The sequence below is a fragment of the Hordeum vulgare genome, chromosome 4H, assembly GCF_904849725.1.
Source record: "Hordeum vulgare subsp. vulgare chromosome 4H, MorexV3_pseudomolecules_assembly, whole genome shotgun sequence".
Classification (NCBI taxonomy): Eukaryota; Viridiplantae; Streptophyta; class Magnoliopsida; order Poales; family Poaceae; genus Hordeum; species Hordeum vulgare.
Window position 1 is genome coordinate 608,530,436 of NC_058521.1, and position 25,441 is coordinate 608,555,876.

General features: G+C 43.7%; 1 pseudogene; it reads left to right on the top strand.

The window, feature by feature from the left end:
* Positions 1-16,684: 16,684 nt before the first annotated feature.
* Positions 16,685-18,234, top strand: LOC123450936 (annotated as a pseudogene).
* The last annotated feature ends 7,207 nt before the right edge of the window (positions 18,235-25,441 follow it).

The following is a 25,441-nucleotide window of genomic DNA, read 5'->3' on the forward strand; positions in this document are numbered from 1 at the left end:
TGATCTCCATCAACGTGTCGCCATCGGGGTTGTCGTGCTACTCATGCTATTACTACTAAAGCTACATCCTAGCAAAATAGTAAACGCATCTGCAAGCACAAACATTAGTATAAAGACAACCCTATGGCTCCTGCCGGTTGCCGTACCATCGACGTGCAAGTCGATGTTATCTATTACAACATAATCATCTCATACATCCAATATATCACATCACATCGTTGGCCATATCACATCACAAGCATACCCTGCAAAAACAAGTTAGACGTCCTCTAATTTTGTTGTTGCATGTTTTACGTGGTGACCATGGGTATCTAGTAGGATCGCATCTTACTTACGCAAACACCACAACGGAGATATATGAGTTGCTATTTAACCTCATCCAAGGACCTCCTCGGTCAAATCCGATTCAACTAAAGTTGGAGAAACCGACACTTGCCAGTCATCTTTGAGCAACGGGGTTACTCGTAGCGATGAAACCAGTCTCTCTTAAGCGTACGAGTAATGTCGGTCCAAGCCGCTTCAATCAAACAATACCGCGGAATCAAGAAAAGACTAAGGAGGGCAGCAAAACGCACATCACCGCCCACAAAAACTTTTGTGTTCTACTCGAGAAGACATCTACGCATGAACCTAGCTCTCATACCACTGTTGGGGAACGTCGCATGAGAAACAAAAAATTTCCTACGCGCACGAAGACCTATCATGGTGATGTCCATCTACGAGAGGGGATGAGTGATCTACGTATGCTTGTAGACCGTACAGCAGAAGCGTTAGTGAACGCGGTTGATGTAGTGGAACGTCCTCACGTCCCTCGATCTGCCCCGCGAACCGTCCCACGAACCGTCCTGCGATCCGTCCCACAATCCACTCCGATCTAGTGCCGAACGGACGACACCTCCGCGTTCAGCACACGTACAGCTCGACGATGATCTCAGCCTTCTTGATCCAGCAAGAGAGACAGAGAGGTAGATGAGTTCTCCGGCAGCGTGACGGCGCTCGGGAGGTTGGTGGTGATCTTATCTCAGCAGGGCTCTGCCCGAGCTCCACAGTAACGCGATCTAGAGGAAAAACCGTGGAGGTATGTGGTCGGGCTGCCGTGGAAAAGTTGTCTCAAATCAGCCCTAAAACCTCCGTATATATAGGGGGGAGGGGAGGGGCCTTGTCTTGGGGCTCAAGGATCCCCAAGGGGTTCGACCGATGGGGGGGAGGAGTCCTCCTCCTCCAATCCTAGTCCAACTAGGATTGGAAGGTGGAGTCCTTCCCTTCCTTCCCACTTCCCCTTTTTTTCTTTCTCTTTTGATTTTCTATCTCCCTGCGTAGGGGCCTCTCTGGGCTTGCCCACCAGCCCACTAAGGGCTGGTGCGGCACCCCTAAGGCCTATGGGCTTCCCCGGGGTGGGCTGCCCCCCCAGTGAACATCCGGAACCCATTCGTCATTCCCGGTAATTCTGAAAACCTTCTGGTAATCAAATGAGGTTATCCTATATATCAATCTTCGTCTCTGGACCATTTCGGAAACCCTCGTGACGTCCGTGATCTCATCCGGGACTCCGAACAACATTCGGTAACCAACCATATGACTCAAATACGCATAAAACAACGTCGAACCTTAAGTGTGCAGACCCTGCGGGTTCGAGAACTATGTAGACATGACCCGAGGGACTCCTCAGTCAATATCCAATAGCGGGACCTGGATGCCCATATTGGATCCTACATATTCTACGAAGATCTTATCGTTTGAACCTCAGTGCCAAGGATTCATATAATCCCGTATGTCATTCCCTTTGTCCTTCGGTATGTTACTTGCCCGAGATTCGATCCTCAGTATCCACATACCTATTTCAATCTCGTTTACCGACAAGTCTCTTTACTCATTCCGTAATACAAGATCCTGCAACTTACACTAAGTCACATTGCTTGCAAGGCTTGTGTGTGATGTTGTATTACCGAGTGGGCCCCGAGATACCTCTCCGTCACACGGAGTGACAAATCCTAGTCTTGATCCATACTAACTCAACGGACACCTTCAGCGATACCTGTAGAGCATCTTTATAGCCACCCAGTTACGTTGTGACGTTTGATACGCACAAAGTATTCCTCCGGTGTCAGTGAGTTATATGATCTCATGGTCATAGGAATAAATACTTGACACGCAGAAAACAGTAGCAACAAAATGACACGATCAACATGCTATGTCTATTAGTTTGGGTCTAGTCCATCACATGATTCTCCCAATGATGTGATCCAGTTATCAAGCAACAACACCTTGTACATAGTTAGAAAACCCTAACTATCCTTGATCAACTGGCTAGCCAACTAGAGGCTTGCTAGGGACAATGTTTTATCTATGTATCCACACATGTATCTAAGTCTTCATTCAATACAATTATAGCATGGATAATAAACGATTATCCTGACACAAGAATTATAATAATAACTTATTTATCATTGCCTCTAGGGCATAATTCCAACAATCCAGACCCTGCTGTTGGTTATTGGCCGGAGAGGTATCTCGGTCATGTCTGGATGGTTCCCGAACCTGTAGGGTCTACACACTTAAGGTTCGATGACGCTAGAGTTGTAAAGGGAATAGTATGTGGTTACCTAAGGTAGTTCGGAGTCCCGGATGAGATCCCAGACATCACGAGCAGCTCCGGAATGGTCCGGAGGTAAATATTGATATATAGGAAGTCCTTTTTTGGTCACTGGAAAAGTTTCGGGCTCATCGGTAGTGTACCGTGAGTGCCGGGAGAGTGCCGGGGGTACCCCGGGAGGGGTGTGATGACCAAAGGAGTTCATGGGCTGTTAGAGGAGGTGGACCAGACCTTGTTGGGCTGGCCAAGGCCTTCCCTAAAGGCCCACGCGGCTAGGGATAAGGAGATAAGGAAAAAGGACGTTTAAAAGGAAGGGATCCACCTCCCTTGTGGGAGGTTGACTCCTCCCTTAGCTCGGCCGAACCCCTCCTCCTTGGAGGAGGGGCCAAGTCAGCCCTCCTTCTCCCTCCTCCTATATATATACTTGAGGTTTTGGGATTTTTGAGACACAATTATTATTTCTCTCCCACGGCACAGCCCAACCTCTCTCTTCTTCCTCCTCCGCAACGCTTGGCGAAGCCCTGCCGGAGAACCACATAGCTCCTCTACCACCACGCCGTCGTGCTGCTGCATCTCTCCCTCAACTTCTCCTCTCTCTCCTTGCTGGATCAAGAAGGAGGAGACGTCACCGGTCTGTACGTGTGTTGAACGCGGAGGCACCATTGTTCGGTGCATAGATCGGAATCCACTGCGATCTGAATCGCTGTGAGTACGACTCCATCAACTGCGTTCTAGCAACGCTTCCGCTTAGCGATCTTCAAAGGTATGAAGATGCTCTACAACCTCTCTCATTGCTGGTTTCTCCATATATAGATCCTTGCATGGAGTAATAATTTTTTTTGAAATTACTGCGTTCCCCAATAGTGGCATCCGAGCCAAGGTTCTATGCGTAGATTCTATGCATGAGTAGAACACAAAAGTTGTGGGTGCTGATTTGTCAATTTGCTTGTCGGTACTAGTCTTATCTTGATTCGCCGGCTTCATGGGATGAAGCTTCCCGGACCGGCTTTACACGTAATCTTACGCGAGACTGGTTCCACCGACCGACATGCACTTGATGCATAAGGTGGCTAGTGGGTGTTTGTCTCTCCCACTTTAGTCGGATCGGATTCGATGAAGAGGGTCCTTATGAAGTGTAAATAGCATTGGCATATCAACGTTGTGGCTATCACCTAGGTAAGAAACGTTCTTTCTAGAAACCCTAACCAACCACGTAAAACTTGCAATAACAATTAGAGGACGTCTAACTTGTTTTTGCAGGGTATGCTATGTGATGTGATATGGACAAAATGATGTGATGTTACATATGTGATGTATGAGATTGATCATGTTGTTGTAATAGGATTCATGACTTGCATGTCGATGAGTATGACAACCGGCAGGAGCCATAGGAGTTGTCTTAATTTATTGTATGAGATGCAACGCCATGTTGAGTACTTTACTTTATCCCTAACGGTTAGCTATAGTAGTAGAAGTAATAGATTGGCGTGACGACTTCACGGAGACACGGTGATGGAGATCATGATGATGGAGATCATTGTGTCATGCCAGTGACGATGATGATCATGGTGCCCCGAAGATGGTGATCAAAGGAGCAAGATAATATTGGCCATATCATGTCACTATATGATTGCATGTGATGTTTATCATGTTTTACATCTTATTTCTTAGAACGACGGTAGCAAAGATAAGATAATCCCTCATTAAAATTTCAAGATATGTATTCCCCTAAGTTTGCACCGTTGCGAAGGTTCGTTGTTTCGAAGCACCACGTGTTGATCGGGTGTGATAGATTCTAACGTTCGCATACATCGGGTGTAAGCCAGTTTACACGCGCGGAACACTTAGGTTGACTCGACAAGCCTAGCATGTACATACATGGCCTCGAATACGGGAGACCGAAAAGTCGAACATGGGTTTTATGGTTGATACGATCAGCATAGAGATGTTCACCATTGATGACTAGTCCGTCTCACGTGATGATCAGACACGGGCTAGTCGACATGGATCATGTGTCACTTGGATGACTAGATGGATGTCGATCTAAGTGGGAGTTCATTAAATAATTTGATTAAATGAACTTAATTATCATGAACATAGTCAAAAGGTCTTTGCAAATTATGTTGTAACTTGCGCTATAGCTCTACGGTTTTTGATATGTTCCTAGAAAAAACTTAGTTGAAAGATGATAGTAGCAATTATGCGGACTAGGTCCATTAACTGAGGATTGTCCTCATTGCTGAGTAGAAGGCTTATGTCCTTAATGCACCGCTCGATGTGCTGAACCCCAAGTGTGGTCTGTGGGATGTTACAAACATCCGACATACACGTTTTTGATAACTACATGATAGTTCAATGCATATTGTTTAAACGACTTAGAATTGAGGCGCTAAAGGCGTTTCAAACGTCGCGGGACATATGAGATGTTCCAAAAGATGAAATTGGGATTTCATGCTCATGCCCTTGTTGAGAGGTATGAGACTGCCGACAAGATTCTTTGTCTACAAAGTAAGGAAGAAAAGCTCAATCGTTGAGCATGTGCTCAGATTGTCTAAGTGCAACAATCACTTGAATTGAGTGGGAGTTGATCTTCCAGATGAGATAGTGATAGTTCTCCAAAAGTCACTGCCACCAAGCTACTAGAGATTCGTGATGAACTATAACATATCAGGGATAGATATGATGATCCTTGAGCTATTCACGATGTTTGACACAACGAAAGTAGAAATCAAAAGGAGCATCAATTGTTGACGGTTGGTAAAACCGCCAGTTTCAAAGAAAGGGCAAAGGGCAAGAAGGGATACTTCATGAAATGGCAAACCAGTTGCTGCTCTAGTGAAGAGACCCAAGATTGAACCCAAAACCCGAGACTAAGTGCTCCTGTAATGAGGGGGGAACAGTCACGGAAATACCCTAGATACTTGGTAGATGAGAAGGCTGGCAATGTCGACAATGGTATATTGGATATATATGATATTGATGTGTACTTTACTAGTACTCCTAGTAGCACCACGGTATTGGATACCGGTTCAGTTGCTAAGTGTTAGTAATTCGAAATAAAAGCTACGGAATGAACGGCGACTAGCTAAAGACGAGGTGAAGATGTGTGTTGGTAGTGTTTCCAAGGTTGATGTGATCGAACACTACACGCTCCCTCAACCATCGGGATTAGTGTTAAACCTAAATAATTGTTATTTGGTGTTTGCGTTGAGCATAAACATAATTGGATTATGTTTATTGCAATAGGCTTATTCATTTAAAAGAATAATGGTTGTTCTGTTTACTTGAGTAATACCTTCAATGGTCTTGCACCTAAAATGAACGGTTTATTGAATCTCGATCGTAGTGATACACATGTTCATAATATTGTTGCCAAAAGATACGAAGTAGTAATGATAGTACCACTTACTTGTGGCACTGTTGCTTGAGTCATATTGGTATAAAATGCATGAAGAAGCTCCATGCCGATGGATCTTTGTACTCACTCATTTTTTGAAACGTTTGGGACATGCAAACCATGCTTGTTGGTATAAATGCATGAAGAAACTCCATGCGGATGGATCGTTTGGACTCACTTGATTTTTGAATCACTTGAGACATGCAAATCATACCACATGGGCAAGATGATTGAAGACCTTGTTTTCCAGTGAGATGGAACAAGAAAGTAACTTGTTGGAAGTAATACATTTTGATGTGTGCAGTTCAATAAGTGCTGAGGCACACAGTGGATATCATTGTGTTCTTACTTCATAGATGATTTGAGTAGATACTAGTGCATTTACTTGATGCAACACAACTCTGAATTGTTGAAAGGTTCAAGTAATTTCAGAGTGAAGTTGAAGATCATCGTGACAAGAGGATAATATGTCTACGATGTGATCGTGGAGGTAAACATATATATCTGACTTACGAGTTTGGTTAAATATTTAAGACAATGTGAAAATTGTTTCACAACTCATGCCACCTGGAACACCATAGTCTGATGGTTTGTCCGTATGTCATAATCGTGCCCTATTAGATATGGTGCATACTATGATGTTTTTATCAAATTACCACTTTCATTTATGGGCTAGGCATTAGAGACAACCGCATTCACTTTAAATAGGGCACCACGTAATTTCGTTGAGATGACACCGTATGAACTATGGTTTAGAGAAACCTAAGCTGTCGTTTCTTAAAAGTTTGGGGCTGTGATGCTTATGTGAAAACATTCAGCCTGATAAGCTCGAACCCAAAGCAGATAAATGCATCTTCACAAGACACCAAAAACAGTTGGGTATACCTCCTATCTCAGATCTGGAAACAAAAGTGTTTTTTTCTTGAAACGGGTCCTTTCTCGAGGAAAAGTTTCTCTCGAAAGAATTAAGTGGGAGTATGGTGGAGACTTGATGAGGTTATTGAACCATCACTTCCACCAGTGTGTAGGAGGGCGCATAAAGTTGTTCGTGTGGCGCCTACTGATACGTCCATTTTGCATCATGCTTTCATGTTGATATTTATCGCTTTATGGGCTGTTATAGTACCTTGTGGTACCATACTTATGCCTTTTCTCTCTTATTTTGCAAGGTTTATTTGAAGAGGGAGAATACCGGCAGCTGGAATTCAGGACTGGAAAAGGAGCAAGTATGAGTCCTCTATTCTGCACAACTCCAAATGCCCTGAAAATCAACGTGGAATTTTTTGGGAATATATAAAAAATACTGGGCGAAAGAAGTACCGGAGGGGAGCTACCAGGGCCCCACAAGCCTGGTGGCGGCTACATGGTTTGTGGGCTCCGTGACGGCCCACTGCCCCCCCTCTTTTGCTATATGAAGGGTTTCGTTTCAGAAAAAATCAAGGAGGAGCTTTTTGGTGGATTCTCCGCCGCCACGAGGCAGAACTTGAGCAGATCCAATCTAGAGCTCCGGCAGGACGATCCTACCAGGGAAACTTCCCTCCCGGAGGGGGAAATCATCGCCATCGTCATCACCAACACTCCTCTCGTCGGAGGGGAGTCATCTCCATCAACATCTTCATCAGCACCATCTCCTCTCCAATCCCTAGTTCATCTCTTGTAACCAATCTTCGTCTCACGACTCCGATTGGCACTTGTAAGGTTGCTAGTAGTGTTGATTACTCTTTGTAGTTGATGCTAGTTGGATTACTTGGTGGAAGAGTTTATGTTCAGATCCTTGGTGCTATTCATTACACCTATGATCATGATTATGATTATGCTTTGTGAGTAGTTACTTTTGTTCCTGAGGACATGGGATAAGTCATGCTAATAATAGTCATGTGAATTTGGTATTCGTTCGGTATTTTGATATGCTGTATCTTGTTTTTCCTCTAGTGGTGTTATGTGAACGTCGACTACATAACACTTCACCATGTTTGTGCCTAGAGGAAGGCATTGGGGAGTAGTAAGTAGATGATGGGTTGCTAGAGTGACAGAAGCTTAAACCCCAGTCTATGCGTTGCTTCGTAAGGGGCTGATTTGGATCCACTAGTTTAATGCTATGGTTAGACGTTGTCTTAATTCTTCTTTCGTAGTTGCGGATGCTTGCGAGAGGGGTTAATAATAAGTGGGATGCTTTTCCAAGTAAGGGCAGTACCCAAGCGCCGGTCCACCCACATATCAAACTATCAAAGTAACGAACGCGAATCATATGAACATGATGAAACTAGCATGACAGAAATTCCCGTGTGTCCTCGGGAGCGTTTTTCCTCTTATAAGACTTTGTTGAGGCTTGTCCCTTGCTACAAAAGGGATTGGGCCACTTTGCTGCACCGTTGCTACTACTTGTTACTTGTTACTTTTCACTTACTACGTTTCACCTCGCTACACCATAACTTCTTACCGCTACTTTCAGTGCTTGCAGTTATTACCTTGCTGAAAACTGTTTATCAGAGCCTTCTGCTCCTTGTTGGGTTCGACACTCTTACTTATCGAAAGGACTACGATTAATCCCCTATACTTGTGGGTCATCACCTACACCAATTGAAGTGGAAGCTAATGATAGTGATCATGAAGCTTTGGGTCAAGTCACTACCAAACCTCGTAGGTTGACAAGGACACATACTACTCTAGAGTGGTATGCTAATCCTATCTTGGAGGTCATGTTGCTAGACAACAATGAACCTACGAGCTATGGAGAAGCGATGGTGGTCCCGGATTCCGACAAATGGCTGGAGGCCATGAAATCAGAGAAGGAAGATCCATGTATGAAAACAAAGTGTAGACTTTGGAAGAACTACTTGATGGTCATAAGACTATTAACTACATATGGATCTTTAAAAGGAAGACAAACGATGATGGTGAAAATCACCATTAAGAAAGCTCGACATGTCGCAAAGATGTTTCTGACAAAGTTCAAAAGAGTTGACTACAAAGAGACTATCTCACTCGTAGCGATGTTGAAAGTATGTTGGAATTAAGTTAGCAATTGCTGCATCATTTATGAAATCTTGCAGATAGGATGTTAAAATATTGTTTCCTCAACGGTTTCATTGAGGAAAGGTTGTATGTGATACAACCAGAAAATTTTGTCGATTCTAAAGGGTGCTAACAAATATGCAAAGCTCTAGTGATCCTTCTATGGACTGGAGCAAGCATCTCAGAGTTGGAATATACGCTTTGATGAGTGATCAAAGCTTTTGGTTTTATACAAGGTTTATGAGAAACTTCTATTTCCAAATGAAGTGAGTGGGAGCACTATAAAATTTCTGATGAGTATATGTGGTTGACATATTGTTGATCGGAAATAATGTAGAATTTCTGGAAAGCATAAAGGGTTGTTTGAAAAGTGTTTTTCAAAGGAAAACCTGGGTTAAGCTACTTGAACATTGAGCATCAAGATCTATGGAGATAGATCAAAATGCTTAATAGAATTTTCAACGAAATGCATGCCTTGACAAGTTTTTGAAGGAGTTCAAAATAGATCAGCAAAGAAGGAGTTCTTGGCTGTGTTGTAAAGTGTAAATTTGAGTAGGACTCAAAGCCCGACCACGAGAAAAGACAGAGAAAGGACGAAGGTCGTCCCCTATGCATTAGGCGTAGGCTCTATAGTATGCTATGCTATGTACCGCACGTGAAGTGTGCCTTGCCATGAGTCAGTCAAGGGGTACAAGAGTGATCCAGGAATGGATCACTGGACAAAGGTCAAAGTTATCCTTAGTAACTAGTGGACTAAGGAATTTTTCTCGATTATGGAGATGATTAAATAGTTCGTCGTAAGGGGGTTACGTCGAAGCAAGCTTTGTCACTAATCCGGATGACTCTGAGTAGTAAACCGGATTCGTATAGTGGAGCAGTCATTTAGAATAGTTCCAAATGGTGCATGGTAGCAGTATCTATAGGAATACATAGAGATTTGTAAAGCACACACGGATCTGAAAGGTTCAGACCCGTTGACTAAAACCTCTATCACAAGCAAGACATGATCGAACCCCACAACTGCATGGTGTTTGATTCATTGCAATCACATAGTGATGTGAACTGGATTATTTTGACTCTAGCTAGTGCAAGTGGAAGACTGTTGGAAATATTTCCTAGAGGCAATAATAAATTGGTTATTATTATATTTCCTAGTTCATGATAGTTGTCTATCATTCATGCTATAATTATATTTACCGGAAACTGTAATACATGTGTGAATATATAGATCACAATGTGTCCCTAGTGAGCCTCTAGTTGGCTAGCTCGTTGATCAATAGATGATCATGGTTTCTTGATCATGGACATTGGATGTCATTGATAACGGGATCACATCGTTGGGGAATGATGAGATGGACAAGACCCAATCCTAAGCATAGCACTAGATCGTGTTGTTTGTCTCCTAAAGCTTTTCTAATGTCAAGTATCATTTCCTTAGACCATGAGATTGTGCAACTCCCGGATACCGTAGGAGTGCTTTGGGTGTATCAAACATCACACCGTAACTAGGTGATTATAAAGGTGCACTACGAGTATCTCCGAAAGTGTTTGTTGGGTTGTGCGAATCGAGACTGGGATTTGTCACTCCGTGTGAGAGAGAGGTATCTCTGGGCCCACTCGGTAATTCATCATCATATTGAGCTCACTGTGACTAAGGAGTTAGCCACGGGATGATGTGTTACGAAACGAGTAAATAGACTTGACGGTAACGAGATTGAACAAGGTATAGGGATACCGACGATCGAATCTCGGGCAAGTATGATACTGATAGACAAAGGGAATTGCATAAGGGATTGATTGAATCCTTGACATCGTGGTTCATCCGATGAGATCATTGTGGAACATGTGGGAACCAACATGGATATCCAGACCCCGCTGTTGGTTATTGGACGAAGAGGTATCTCGGTCATGTCTGCATGGTTCCCGAACCCTTAGGGTCTACACACTTAAGGTTCGATGACGCTAGAGTTGTAAAGGGAATATTATGTGGTTACTGAAGGTTGTTCGGAGTCCCGGATGAGATCCCGGACATCGCGAGGAGCTCTGGAATGGTCCGAAGGTAAAGATTGATATATTGGAAGTCCTGTTTTGGTCATCGGAAAAGTTTCGGGCTCATCGGTAGTGTACCGTGAGTGTCGGGAGGGTGCCGGAGGAACCCCGGGAGGGGTGTGACGACCAATGGAGTTCATGGGCTGTTAGAGGAGGTGGACCAGCCCTTATTGGGCTGGCCAAGGCCTTCCCTAAAGTCCGATGCCGCTAGGCATAATGAGATATATAAGGCAAAAGGAGGTTTAAAAAGAAGGGATCCACCTCCCTTGTGGGAGGTGGACTTCTCCCTTAGCTCGACTGAACCCCTCCTCCTTGGAGGAGGGGCCAAGGCAGCCCTCCCTCTCCCTCCTCCTATATATATACTTGAGGTTTTGGGATTTCTGAGACACAATTATTATCTCCCTCCCACGGTGCAGCCCAACCTCTCTCTTCTTCCGCCTCCGCAGCGCTTGGCGAAGACCTCCCGGAGAACCACATAGCTCCGCCGTCACCACGCCGTCGTGCTGCCGGAGTCTCCCCCAGCATTTCCTCTCTCGTTGTTGGATCAAGAAGGAGGAGACGTCACCGAGCCGTACGTTTGTTGAACGCGGAGGCACCGTCGTTCGGTGCATAGATCGGAATCCACCGCGATCTGAATCGTTGTGAGTATGACTCCATCAACCACGTTCTAGCAACGCTTCCGCTTAGCGATCTTCAAAGGTATGAAGATGCTCTACAACCTCTCTCGTTGCTGGTTATCCATAGATAGATCCTTTCATGGCGTCAGATTTTTTTTGAAATTACTACGTTTCCCAACACCCTTGCCGCTAAGTCCAAGTAGATCGGCTAGTCATCATTGGCAGGCATATGCGACAACCATCGATATTTACGGATGCTCGACCAAGCATTGGCGAGTCCGAGTTCTGAACTATTGTAGGTGCCTTCACCTAGCGCAGTGACGCATCACAAATCACATAACAAAATAATTCAAATTAGATGTAGATGTTCAAACAATACAAAATTAGAATTGAGAAAGATAATATTTGTGGCTGACTGTGCATGTTGTTTAATGTCCAATACAATGAGGTGACAAATAATATTTGTTGACACTACTCATTTAATAGATGCTCCATTGGCCGCAGCATTAAGAATTGTTGAGATAGCAACCTGCGTCACCGTATGGATCAGATCTTTAAAAAAGTATTTTTGAGATAAATAAGATCTATAGATGGCAGACCAGAGACAGGCAAGTGGGGAAGGCATAGGACGACAGCGGCTCAGGGCTAATCACGGAGATAATGCGCACCACCAGGATATTTAGCGGAGGCCCATTGTGCAATATGCCTTGACAAACCATTAACTTGTGGGCTTGTACGTGGGCTGCTTTTCTTTAGCTATTATTCACGTAAAGGTAGGGGGCCCCAAGAACGTTGTACCTGTAAATCTTATCGCTAATCCTCCCCCCCCCCCCCCCCCCCCCCCCGCGACAAAGGCTAGAGTGGGCTCACGCAATATGGTATAACAGAGGCCAGACGAAGATTTAAGAAGAAAAAGAAGAAGAGGCAAGCACAACAGGAGCAGAATAAGTAGATGGACTTCTAGCTAGCATTGATGAACTTTCCCATTTTCAGCCATATGGCTCTTAGTAATATGTAATGTCATTTGATAGTAGCTATGGTAAACTATCATTTGTTTCCTAGCTAGGATAAGACGATGTTCACAGTGTGTGGAAAGGTCATCACTATATAGTGAGAAGTGGTTATCACACCTTACGTCGTTTGTAATCAAATAATGTGTTGTTTGTCTACCAACAACGACACATGCGACCAAACAACATGGTAGAAATTGCTTCTCTCATGCAGAAAGCCTAATGCAGACAACCAAACTATTTGAAGATGTTGGTTTTTAGCCTGCATTAGCCCAGACATGCATGCCAAACTAGGACAAATATGCAAAATGCCTTAAAACAGAGATGTGAACCAAACAAACCCCTATAGTTACACGCTATCTTGCCCAATGGAGGATGGAGCCAGAAAGGTTTTGTTATATCAACACCTCAACAACAGAAGATGACAACATAACAAAACTGTGTTAGCCTCATATGCTTCAAGCACGCAAAGATCACCAGGTTCAGATATAGCCCCCAATTAATGAAGCTACATCTCCTGATTCCATAAAGAAGGATAGAAAATTTCCTTCAATTTTTTAGATGCATGCAACAATAAGATGACATCTTTTGTTATAAATTATGGCCAGAAAGGAACAACAAAAATGTTGGCCTCTCAATTGATAAATTGTGCAACTTCGCTTTGAGGAAATAAAATACAAATTATAAACTATAGAGATGTGGACTAGCTGGCTATCACAAGCATGGACCTAAACAATCAACATGTCCCTTTTCTGGATTTTTGGATGCTATTTGTGCTTATGTAAAATAAAAACAACAAATTCTTACATTCTTAGGTTCCACGTCTCGAGGAAGAATTGGTCCTGTGCCTCATTTTTTTTTATTCTTTTACAAAAATGATCCGATCTATTAAAAAGGTTCACCGGAAGTACAAAGAAATTTTAAACATAATAAAAATACATCGAGATTCTGAGACCAACAATGATGATGCGGCGGTGGTGTCACACACATGTGGCGTCCTTTGGATACAAAAACATAGAAACGACAAAGATGAGACAAACTAGGAAGCTGATATGTATATATTTTTAGAGCAAATTAAAGAATTTCTCGGGACTGAATACTTAATATCATCTCTTTTTATAAAGTAAAGTTATATTTAGGAAACATAAAGTAAAGTTATATCAGCTCTTTAAAATAAAGTTATATCAGCTCTTTTTATAAAGTAAAGTTAAATTTACGAGAGGCTGGCAGTCGGGCCCCGTCCCTACTTTTCCCCACTATAGTATATCCCAGGCTGGAATATAAAGCCACACCTCAGCCTCCCGAGAGAGGGGCTGACAATTAGCGAACCCTTAGACTCCAGAACCCCCTCCCACACACCACACCACCGAGGAGCGCCATTGTACTGTGATTTCATATAGTCACACCTGCAGGACTAGGGGTTTTACCTCATCGAAGGGCCCTGAATCTGGATAGATCGGTGTCATGTGTCTTGCGGCATCACCCGTTCCCAAACGCCGCTGGCGCCCGTCGGACCCAAACCACGATCTAAGTCACCCCTTGAAATCTGCCGCGGAAATACCACGACAACCACCATCTCCGCACCATCGACAATTCATATATAATTGGTCTAGCAAATTTTTTTGGAGAAGAAATCAAAACTCCCGTCCTCTGCATCAATCAATATATACAACCATCTTTATGAATTATTCAATAAAAGTCTGACAAGAACATACATCAAGCCACCTAAAGCTACCACTCACACGTGCAAACTCGATAATATTGAGTGTCCTCACTCCCCATACATAAAACTGGTGTGGTCGTCGATCCATCCACATAATGAAACGAAACCTAGAGCGGGAGCAGCAAAACTAAAGCGTACACCATTTGATCACGTTTTAGAAGCCGTCATCATCGAACCAATAAACCATCTTCAAGAGGGAGATCTGCATCATCCTTCCAGTCCGGCCATACGTCGACACCACCACGACGCCCAACGATACTAACACCTATGCAAACTGTCGAGCATGTCGCGGTCGTTGTCGGTACACCGCGGTACCATGTTGCCATGTACCACCAGCCGACACAACTTGAAGTCTTTAGAATTTCTATCGTGTGTAGCACCTGCCGAAAATGATGACACATCGTAGCACCTATCGTCCAGACAATTGACATCTCCACTGAAGCTCATTGCCAGTGCTACTCCACAAATGATGCTCCTAAGAGAGAAACGACACCGCAACGTCGCCATCGTTTGCTTTGGAATATTAGATCCTAGAGTTTCCCCGGAATAGCATGAATGTGCCGACAATAGTTACACGACAATGCCTTCATCTAGGCGACGACGTAGAACGCCGTCATCGCCCGTCATTTGTTCCGTTTTCACCGACAACTGTGCCTTCCCGTCTCGCACCCGTGACCAGATGATGGATCTCGAAATCCGACCATTCAGCCTTCCGGCCAACCACCTCCGACGTAGGAGATGACCACCGCCGCCAAGCCCAGGATCGTCGCCCCAGGCATTCGCGTGATGACGGAGGAGAACCAATCTAGGATGGGAAATTCCAGATCTGTTGCCGCCAACCACGATGGTGGGCCCCACGCTGTTCCCACAATCATTGTGGCCTAGTCGTCGCTAGAATCCCATCGGTGCGCCGTCCAATCATGCCAACTCCGTCTCCATGCCATACGTCTAGGGTCGCCATCGCGTCTCGGTCGGAGATCCCCTCGCAGAGAGAGGAGGAGAGCCCGCCATCCGCCGGTCGAGCGAAGCTCGCCGGCTTCTTGGCGGGGACGGGAGCGATGCCTGAGATGGGGCGACGGGCGACGCTAACTGGTCTAGCCAATGATCCATGTAAATTGAATTCGAAAATGTCCCCACAAGATAAAACTAAATTTAAAATGTGTAGCTGTTTAATAAAGGGAAATATATGGTTCAGCTAGTGGATTATTACACTCGTGTCCGCCTCCTTTCTACAACAAGGCATCTGTTACGAGAAAAAGCTGTAACACGACCTTTGCTACAAAATTAATAAAATTACAGCGAGGCCTTTTGCAGGAAAAAAAAGCAACAAGATCGCTTGAAAGAAATTGCAACATGACCTCGGTTGCAAAAAAAACTTGTAACTAAGCCTATGTTGCAAAATAAAAAATCAATAACTTGACCTATGTTTTGTAGTAATTCTTTTTACAACATGATCAATATTGCAAAAAATTACGACAACACAACCTTTGTTAAGGATTCGCCGACGAACATATAGCAGCGCCCTTTAATAAACGAGGATATCTGGAGTAGGAGTATATCACCTTTTTCAAAACTGACAGGAAATGAATTAGCAGGAGTACTTCGGGTTGCTGGTCTTTGTGAATAATTAATAAAATGACTGCATGCATCTTCCTCTTTTTTGAAAAAAAAAAACTTGGGGTTGGTGGTTTCCACGAGGCGTCTCTGCTTTGATCGTAGAGTCACACAGCTGGAGTAGCAAAAATGCTACATCTACGGACCTGCTACAGAAGGCTACGGATCATTCCTTAAATATCTCCACCAGCCCCCTGATTTTCACCAGGGTGGTGCCCTTCCTCCTCCTTCATTCAATTAAAAAGCTGCCAAATCAGCATCAGCCTATACCCTTATGTAATTGTCCGTAGATGTAGCATTTCTCCTAGAGTAGTTAATTACAGCCGTGACCCATTTTCGAAGTCCGTTCCCTCCCTTCTCCTCTTCCAACATAAAAATCCAGCCCCCGTTCCCCATTCCACACCCCCGCCGTGGCGGCAGCAGCACTATATATAGTACTATCTCGGATCAAAGTGTTCATCGCCTTGGGAGAGTTGGGTGGATCGAACTGTTCTTCACTCCTGCAGGTAAGGGAATCGATCGGGCTTCGATTTTGCCCTAGGCACGAGAAGAGAATCCAAGTGTTCTTCACTGCTGAACTTAACCAAACCCTTTTTCCTCTATCCTATAGGGTCCTTCAAGCACAGATCATCCATGCAAGATACCAAGCCGCCGGATCGTGAGGCCATGGCGGAGGTGGGCGATCGCTTTTGCGTGATGGAGCTGCGATCGGGGCGTCTTGTCCGGCGCTCGCCGCCGCCACGTCGGGCTCGCTCCCGGCGTGGTCCATGCGGAGGAGCTGATGACCGCCTCAGCGCCCTCCCCGACGACATGCTGCTCCTAGTCCTCGCGCGCACCGGCATCCTCTCGAGCCGCTGGCGAGGCCTCTGGGCCCATCTCCCCGACCTCACCTTCCGCGACGTCGCTCCCGCCGAGATCGAAGCCGTGCTCGCCCGCTTGTCTTCTTCGCCTTCGGTGCCCGCCACCCTCGACATCGCCATCCCTCATACCCACTGCGCCGACGGTGCTCGTTAGGCCCGCCTCCTCGACGCCGTCGTGAGGTTCTCGCCGCGGGAGCTCCGCTTCAGTTACAAATCAGAGACGAACATGAGATTGCCGGACCTGCACCTGCCCTGCTTCCCGCGCGCTACGTCAATCGACATCGACTCGGACAGCAATATCTGCTTCACGCAGCTGCGGTCCGGCGAGTTCTCGGCGCTCGAGAGGCTGTCCCTCAAGTGCGGCATCGTCATCGACTTTGACACCCTTATCGCCCGCTGCCCGTGCCTGCGCGTGCTCAGCGTCTTCATAACTCGTGTATCCGACATCGTGATCAGCGTCCACTCGGTGTCGCTGCAGATACTTGAGTTCAAATGCAATGATGCATATACCAATAGCATCGACATCGTGACGCCCAAGCTTAAGCAGTTGGAATTGATATTCAACACCGGCAAGGACCTCAGCGTGTCCATCTCGGCGCCAATGGTGGAGAAGGTCGTGTGGATCCGCGAGCTTCCATTTGAGGACTTAAATCCTCTGTTTGGTTTTTGGCGTCTCGACTTGATGGCCGTATTGCCAGCAGACCGCTTTGGTGACGGTGACTACGGTCTCGAATTGGGTATATCGACGGCCGTTGTACGTCTCTTTTCCGACTTACCCAATCTACTTTTTTTTATGCACCTTAATTAAAGGTTTGATTTGTTTCATGCATTGTATTTGTATCCGGCCAAATTGTTCTTGTTTTGCAGGATGAATCGTATTATGAGCTGGACTTGACACACGAGATGGAGAAGCTTCCAGTAATCGACTTCTCTGTGTTGGCGCTAAGTCTTACGACGGATGGACATGTTTTTGGAGCACTTTTGTGGCGTCTCCTTGGATTTCATCAGATTCGTGCCGCGACAAAAAGGCTTGAAGTCGTTTTGTACTCGGTAATCCTGCTTCTCCTCTCGCCGGACACACACACACATTAGACCGTACATGTTACTATTTCTTTTTCTTGTCGGAGGTGTACATATTATGCTTCATATGTTTTGGTTTTTCTTTCAGTCAGTGTACACGTTATACTGTACATTGATTTCTTTTTTCTTTTCCTGTGGGAGACATACAGACATTACAAATCACGTGTAAACATTATGCCCTAGGTAATTTTATTTTTATTACACCGTAGGTCGTTTTTTTTTTTTTGTTTCTGAAGAGATATACACATTACAGATTACATCTTCTTACTTCTTTTGCTTGGGTTGGCCTACACATTATGTTGCACGTTCTTTTTTAATTCTTGAGGGAGGAATATATACTATACACACCCAATGTAAATATATATAAGTCGTTCTAGATCACTGAAATCTTCTACTACTTGTTTATGTGGGAGTATATGTTAAATACAAGGTAGCCTTGAGATAATGTCTCAACTCTCGAGCATAAAGAAACTGCATGTTAATACTCTTCATTTTGTTTAGTTTAGTGAATCATGCCGAGAAGATTGTCCTTGTGACGAGCCAAAGAATTGGAGATGCCAAAGTATCCCGTTGACCCGTCTTGAAGAAGTGCACATCAAGTACTTCACTGGAGAAGAGCATGAACATGATTTCTTAGAACTGATATTCAGATCCTCGCCTATGCTTAATAGAGTCACTCTGACGCTGAGCCATGTGTTTGGAGGTTGCACCAAGAAAATCTACAACACTTTCTCGCCGTATCCTGATGTGAAGGGCTATGTTTATTCCTCGTCCGGTAAACTGGTTCCGCGACCATCCGATTAGCTAGCATGCTCCATGATGCAACAAGATTGTCTGAGTGAGGTGGATACATGACTACGCATATTTTATCATCTTTATCTCCTATTTTGTTTTTATTAAGTGAAAGAGATGCAACTATGTACTCCCTCCGTCATAGTTTATAAGGCATGCACGTATATCTAGGTCGTCAATTTAACCAACTTAATGAGAGACATATATTACAAAAAATATATCATTAAAAACTTTAGATGTTCTATTTTATAATGATATAATTTTTATGTTAAATAATATATTTTATTTAAGTTAAATTGACGACCTAGGTACACGTGCACGCCTTATAAACTGTGACGGAGGGAGTAATATTTATCCTTACCTGGGCACTGTCAGAACCAAAGCTGATGCAATGACTTGGAATATGCATGTTACCTATATATAAAAGCTGAGACTTATATATATAGTTCTCGTCAGCGACTTTCATTTTTAGTTTAGAAGAAAGTATTCCTTTCCATTTTTCTATTTGTTGGCATGCTCTTGAGCGAGTTGCTGTATACACCTGAAAAGATGCATCGTAAAGTAGAGTGTACACGATATCACAAGAAACATATATTCACGGTGGCGATCGTGCAGAGAGGAACAGGATGTCGTCGTAGTTGCATGTAACTAGCATGTTCAGATTCTTGCTTAGCCCATGGACATGCTCTCCTCACTAAAACCATGCCCTTGACAGCCATTGCTCACCGTAGGGACCAAACTTTTGCCACTCTTTTAGTATTACCCAACAACAAACCACGCCCTTGGCGGCTGCACCAAGAAAATCTACAACACTTTCTTGGCGTATCCTGATGTGAAGGGCTATGTTTATTTCAGCTCTGGTGAACTGGTTTCACCACCATCTGATTAGCTATAGCATGCTCCATGATGCCACAAGACTATTCTAAATTTTGTTATCCATATCTCGTATTTTGTTTTTCAGTAACAGAGATGCAACTATATAATCTTTACCATTACCTAGGCCCGCACTGTTAGAACTGACGCAATGACTTGAAATATGTTACCTTTAAAAGGCGAGTCCCTTTATAGTTCTTGTCAGCATATTCCTTTTCTAGTTCTTGTCCCTTTCAAGCCTCTGATTGTGCATGCCTGTAACCATATCTCCCACACGCTCCTCGGATTTTCCGACCAAATGCTAAAGGTCATCCAATTAGGTGCACAGTGTGGCACCAGGTAATTGTTCACAACAATTATGTATATCATACGACTGCGGACAGGCCTGGTCAATGACCAGACATGAGAGAACGAAAAAGGTGACCCAATTGGACGGCTCCTATCATCTCTATATGCCTGGACTGTCCGCGAATCCTCATATCCATCTCAGATATGAGGACTCGGGGACACGCTCGGACGCGTCCGATCAGTCCGCCATATAGGACGTGACCCCATCCCGGACCATCTTTTTTTTTAGAGATCTCTCTCTTACTATTCACCAATAACGCTCAACTGATCAGATATATGAGGAAGAAAATATAAAGTGTGATTGCACGGACAAACAAATAGGTAACACGCCCTGTCACTGATCGGGCACGTCCGCGGGCATTTGAAGGATCGGATTAACAAGTTCCAGTTGCAGATGCTGTGACGAGCTGAAGAACTGGAGAAGCCAGCGTATCTCCTTGACATGTCTCGAAGAGTTGGAAATCACGGGCTCGAGTGCAAAGGATCATGAGCATGATTTCTTAACGCTGATACTCATGCTCACCAATCCTTAAGAGAGTGACATTAACACTAGTTGATGTGTTTAGAGGTTGCCACATGAAAATCTACAATATTTTCTTGGCATGCCATTCCGTGGATTGCTATGTTTCTTACAACTCTAGTGAATCAGTTCCACACGCATCGGGTTAGAGCATGCTCCTTGATGGAATAAGAATGTTTCCTATAAGGGAGATGTGACTATGCATCGTTATCCATAAGTGGTATTGTGGAATCTAAGCTGATGCAGTATAGCAGTGACTTCTATGGAGAGGACCCCCTCTCGTCGTAGTAGCCGTCATACGGTTGCGGAGAATGGGCGTATGGACACAGACGAGGATTCATTGGCCAAGGCAATGCGTCGTAAGACTGTGCAAAACCTTGACAATACAGGTATAACTTCCTGTTCCAAATCCTTTTTATCTTTCTCTGCTACTACAATTGCTTCAAATCTAAATAATGTTGGTGTTAGTCTAGGTAGCAATGAGAAAGAAATTTTCGTTTCGACTAATGCTTTGAGACATATTGAGTATGACCGATTAAAGGTTACTCCATTAGTTTCTATTAAACCTGTTTTCCTTCACTTGGATGAGGAGGAGCTGCATGCCATAGTAGATGGTCAGCTCCTAGCTCACGTAGTGGGAGAGGTTTCGGACGTGGGCTTGGACAAACCTGAGCTTAGTTCATTACATGAACTTACAGCATCAGGACGTACATCCAAAGCATCCCGTTTGAAAAAGGGTCGTAAGTCCTCTAAGAGGGCCAAAAAAATCTAAATCTCCACTTGTTTCCAAATGAATGACATGTTTTATAATAGCAGAGGTCTTGGTGACTTGGCTAAACATTTATTCATTGCGGATTGTAATAGGGAACATAACCTAGATTTTTTGGCTATCTCCGAAATGGGTAGACGTGATTTCTCGGTAAGCCTTCTTAACCGTCTTTCTGGCGGTATAGACTTCACCTGGTTTTCACGTCCGCCTAGTGGTCGTTCTGGGGGCAATATTACTTGGCGTAAATACATGAACTATGGATGTGTTGGCTAGTTCGGATGGTGAGTATCATAAAAAAACTCCATATCCGCAACAAGGCAGACAACTTCACATGGACCCTTGTCGTCGTGTATGGTGCAGCACATGATGAGTTCAAGGCTGACTTTCTTCGTGAGGTGGTTAATCTGGCGAATGATAATCCTTATCCTATTCTGATAGATGGTGACTTTAATTTGCTAAGATTCCCAAATGAGAAAAGTCATGGTAGGTTTATAATCATTGGCCTTTCCTGTTCAATGCTGTTATTGATAGTCTTGATTTGCGAGAGGTTTACATGATCGGGAGACAGTTCACTTGGGCGAGCAGTCTACCTGAACCGACATATGAGAAATTAGACCGCGTATTAATGGATACCGATTGGGAATCTAAATTCCCAATGGTTACCGTGCGCTCACTTCCTCGTATCGAGGCTCTATCAGACCATGCCCCTATCCTTCTAACCACTGGTTTGTCACGATCACAAAGTAGACGCAAGTTCAAGTTCGAACTTGGTTGGCTACTTCGTGATGGATTTCATGATATGGTCAAGGAGGTGTGGGTGAAACCCGTAGCCAGACTTACTCCAATCCATAAATGGAATAATAAAATACGTGCAACACGTAAATTCCTTGTTGGGTGGGCTAGGCATACTGCGGGTATCCTAAAGAAAGAGAAGCTTCGTCTCACGTATCTTATTAACGAGTTAGAAGCTCTCGCAGAGGTTCGACCATTATCTGAACATGAAATAGAAATCAAGAGCCAATCTATTGCACAAATAGCTAGACTTCTGAGAGAAGAGGAACTCAAATGGTATCAACATTCAAACTCTCAATTCATTCTTAAAGGGGATTTGAATACTAGATACATCCATGGTGTAGCCAATGGCACACACCGGAAGAAACGTATTCATTCCCTTACACAAGAGGAGGGTACGATTGAAGGCCATGAGGAACTTAAATCATATATAACTAATTATTATAAGAATCTGTTTGGGGCTCCAGAAGTAAGCAACTTCTTAATGAATGAGTCCCGAATAGATGACATTCCCCAGGTTCCTGTTGAGGAAAATAATCTTCTAACAACTCCTTACTCTGAGGAGGAAATAAAGAAGGCGGTTTTCCTAATGGAACACAACAAGGCCCCTGGTCCACATGGTTTTCCAGTCGAGTTCTATCAGAACTTCTGGGAGATTATCAACCAGATCTTCTAGATTTATTTGGTCACCTACATGTGGGACAACCAGAATTGTTTCGTCTAAACTTTGGTGAGCTAATTTTATTACCTAAGGTTAATGAGGCGGTAAAGATAGAACAATATAGACCTATATGTCTCCTTAATGTTAGTTTTAAAATCTTCACGAAGGTGGCGATGTTTAGGCTAAACTCGGTGGCTGACCATGTGGTTCGCCCCTCCCAGACTGCTTTCATGCAAGGTAGAAACATCCTAGATGGAGTGGTAATCCTTCATGAAACGGTTCACGAACTACATCGGAAGAAGTTGAATGGGGTAGTCCTCAAAGTTGATTTTGAGAAAGCTTATGATAAAGTCAAATGGCCTTTTCTCCAACAGACTCTCAGAATGAAAGGCTTTTGTGCAGAGTGGCACGCTCTAGTCTATAGCTTCGTTTTTGGAGGTAGTGTGGCCGTTAAAGTCAATGATGACGTTGGCCGCTACTTTCAAACGAAGAAGGGATTTAGACAGGGTGACTCACTATCGCCCATGCTATTTATTATAGTGGCTGATATGTTAGCTGTCATGATTGAGCGAGCAAAGGTTGATGGTCAAATTGACGGGTTAGTTAATCATCTTGTGGATGGTGGACTTTCTATCCTTCAATATGCCGACGATATGATTCTCTTTATGGATCATGACCTAGAGAAAGCGAGAAACATGAAATTAATTTTGTCAGCATTCGGGCATCTTTTGGGTCTTAAGATAAATTTCCATAAAATTGAATTATTTTGTTTTGGCAAGGCCCAAGACGAGGCTCATCTATACGCTGATTTGTTTGGCTGCGGGTTAGGCCAGTTTCCGATCAGCTATTTGGGGATACCGATACATTATTGGAGATTCACAAACGCTGAACGGAAACACGTTGAGGAGAGATTACAAAAAAGGCTAAGTATTTGGAAAGGAAAACTACTATCTCTGGGTGGAAGATTGGTCCTCATAAATTTGTGCTAAGTAATATGGTATTGTATATGATTTCTTTCTTCCAATTACCTAAAGGAGTCTTGCATAAATTGGATTATTTCCGATCAAGATTCTTTTGGCAAGGAGATGGTAAGAAGAAGAAGTATCGACTGGCTAAATGGAGTGTGGTTTGCCGTCCCAAAGACCAAGGGGGGCTAGGTATTCATGACCTCGAGGTCAAAAATGCTGCCCTCCTTGGCAAATGGTTGTTTAGGTTATTGACAGAAAATGGTGTATGGCAAACCCTCCTACGAAGAAAATATGTGGGCTCAAAAGTAGTGTCCCAAGTATATTGGAAGCCTGGGGACTCACACTTTTGTGCTGGGTTAATGGCTACGAAGAAATACTTCTTCCGGTATGGATCCTTCGTTATTAAAGATGGATCAGAAATTAGATTCTAGGAGGATAAGTGGCTAGGTAATACTACACTCCAAGAACAATATCCGGCTTTATACAACATTGTATGTCATAAAGGTGATACTATCGCCACGGTTTTGGATTCATTTTCGCCGGATGTGACGTTCAGAAGAGATTTAATTGGTCCTAGACTTGTACAATGGAACTCTCTATTATTGAGATTATCCATGGTACAACTCTCACAAGGAACCGATGAATTTCGTTGGAGTTTACATGTGAATGGTAAATTCACGGTAGATTCTATGTATAGTGCTATGATCCAGTCAGAAGTGCCCGTTGATAAAAACAAGAAGATTTGGAAGATGAAGATTCCACTTAAGATCAAAATATTTGCGTGGTATCTTCGTCGAGGAATCATTCTTAGAAGAAGTAATCTTATTAAGAGGAATTGGCATGGAAGTACACCATGTGTGTTTTGTCATCACGACGAGACGATAAAACACTTGTTTTTTCAATGCAAATTGTCTCGTTCTATATGGTCAGTCATCCAAGTAGATTCTTGCTTGTATCCTCCACGTAGTGTTGCTAATATATTCGGCAACTGGTTACATGGTATAGACGACAAGTTTAGAATTCTTCTTAGGGTGGGAGCGCTTGCCATTATTTGATCGCTTTGGGTGTGTAGAAATGATAAGATTTTTAATGATAAAAGTACTCTTATGCAGGTTATCTACAGATGTACCGGTACGATCCGTTTATGGTCGTTTCTACAACGTGTGGAGTATCGAGACCTGTTTACGGAGGTGTGTACACGATTGGAGGCCAAGGCGAGGGATACTTTTATCCGACATGAATGGCGGCATGATCTTTGGATTGGTCCTCCTACGTCTTAGGCGTTATACAACCTACAATTAATTAATTGTATTTCGTCTTTTTGCTTATCTTGAAACTTGTATTTGCATCTGGCTGTGTGCATCTTAGTTATGCAGAGGCCAGGTGTACCTTTTAAATCTTTTAAGTAATAAAATGCCCTTTATCGAAAAAAAGCAGTGACTTCTATAGTTGCACACGTTGCCTATAAATCTTGAAGACATATAGTTCTAAATCTTGAGTTTTATTGTAATAGAACAGAGTAATCAGTTTCCTTTTTATATGGGTAGCATTTGTATGGTTTGACATGATTTTTGACTTAAGTCGGCTATACAAGCTTCCTCAAAAAATGCGTCAAAATTCAGCACCGCATATATCCCCTGCATGATTTTCTTTTTTGAATTATGGGGTCCCCCCTCACCGACTTAATTTTCTAAATGAAACTGCTAAAACACAAACTAGATGACCACATCCACGATACTTTTCAAGGAAAATATTGCATG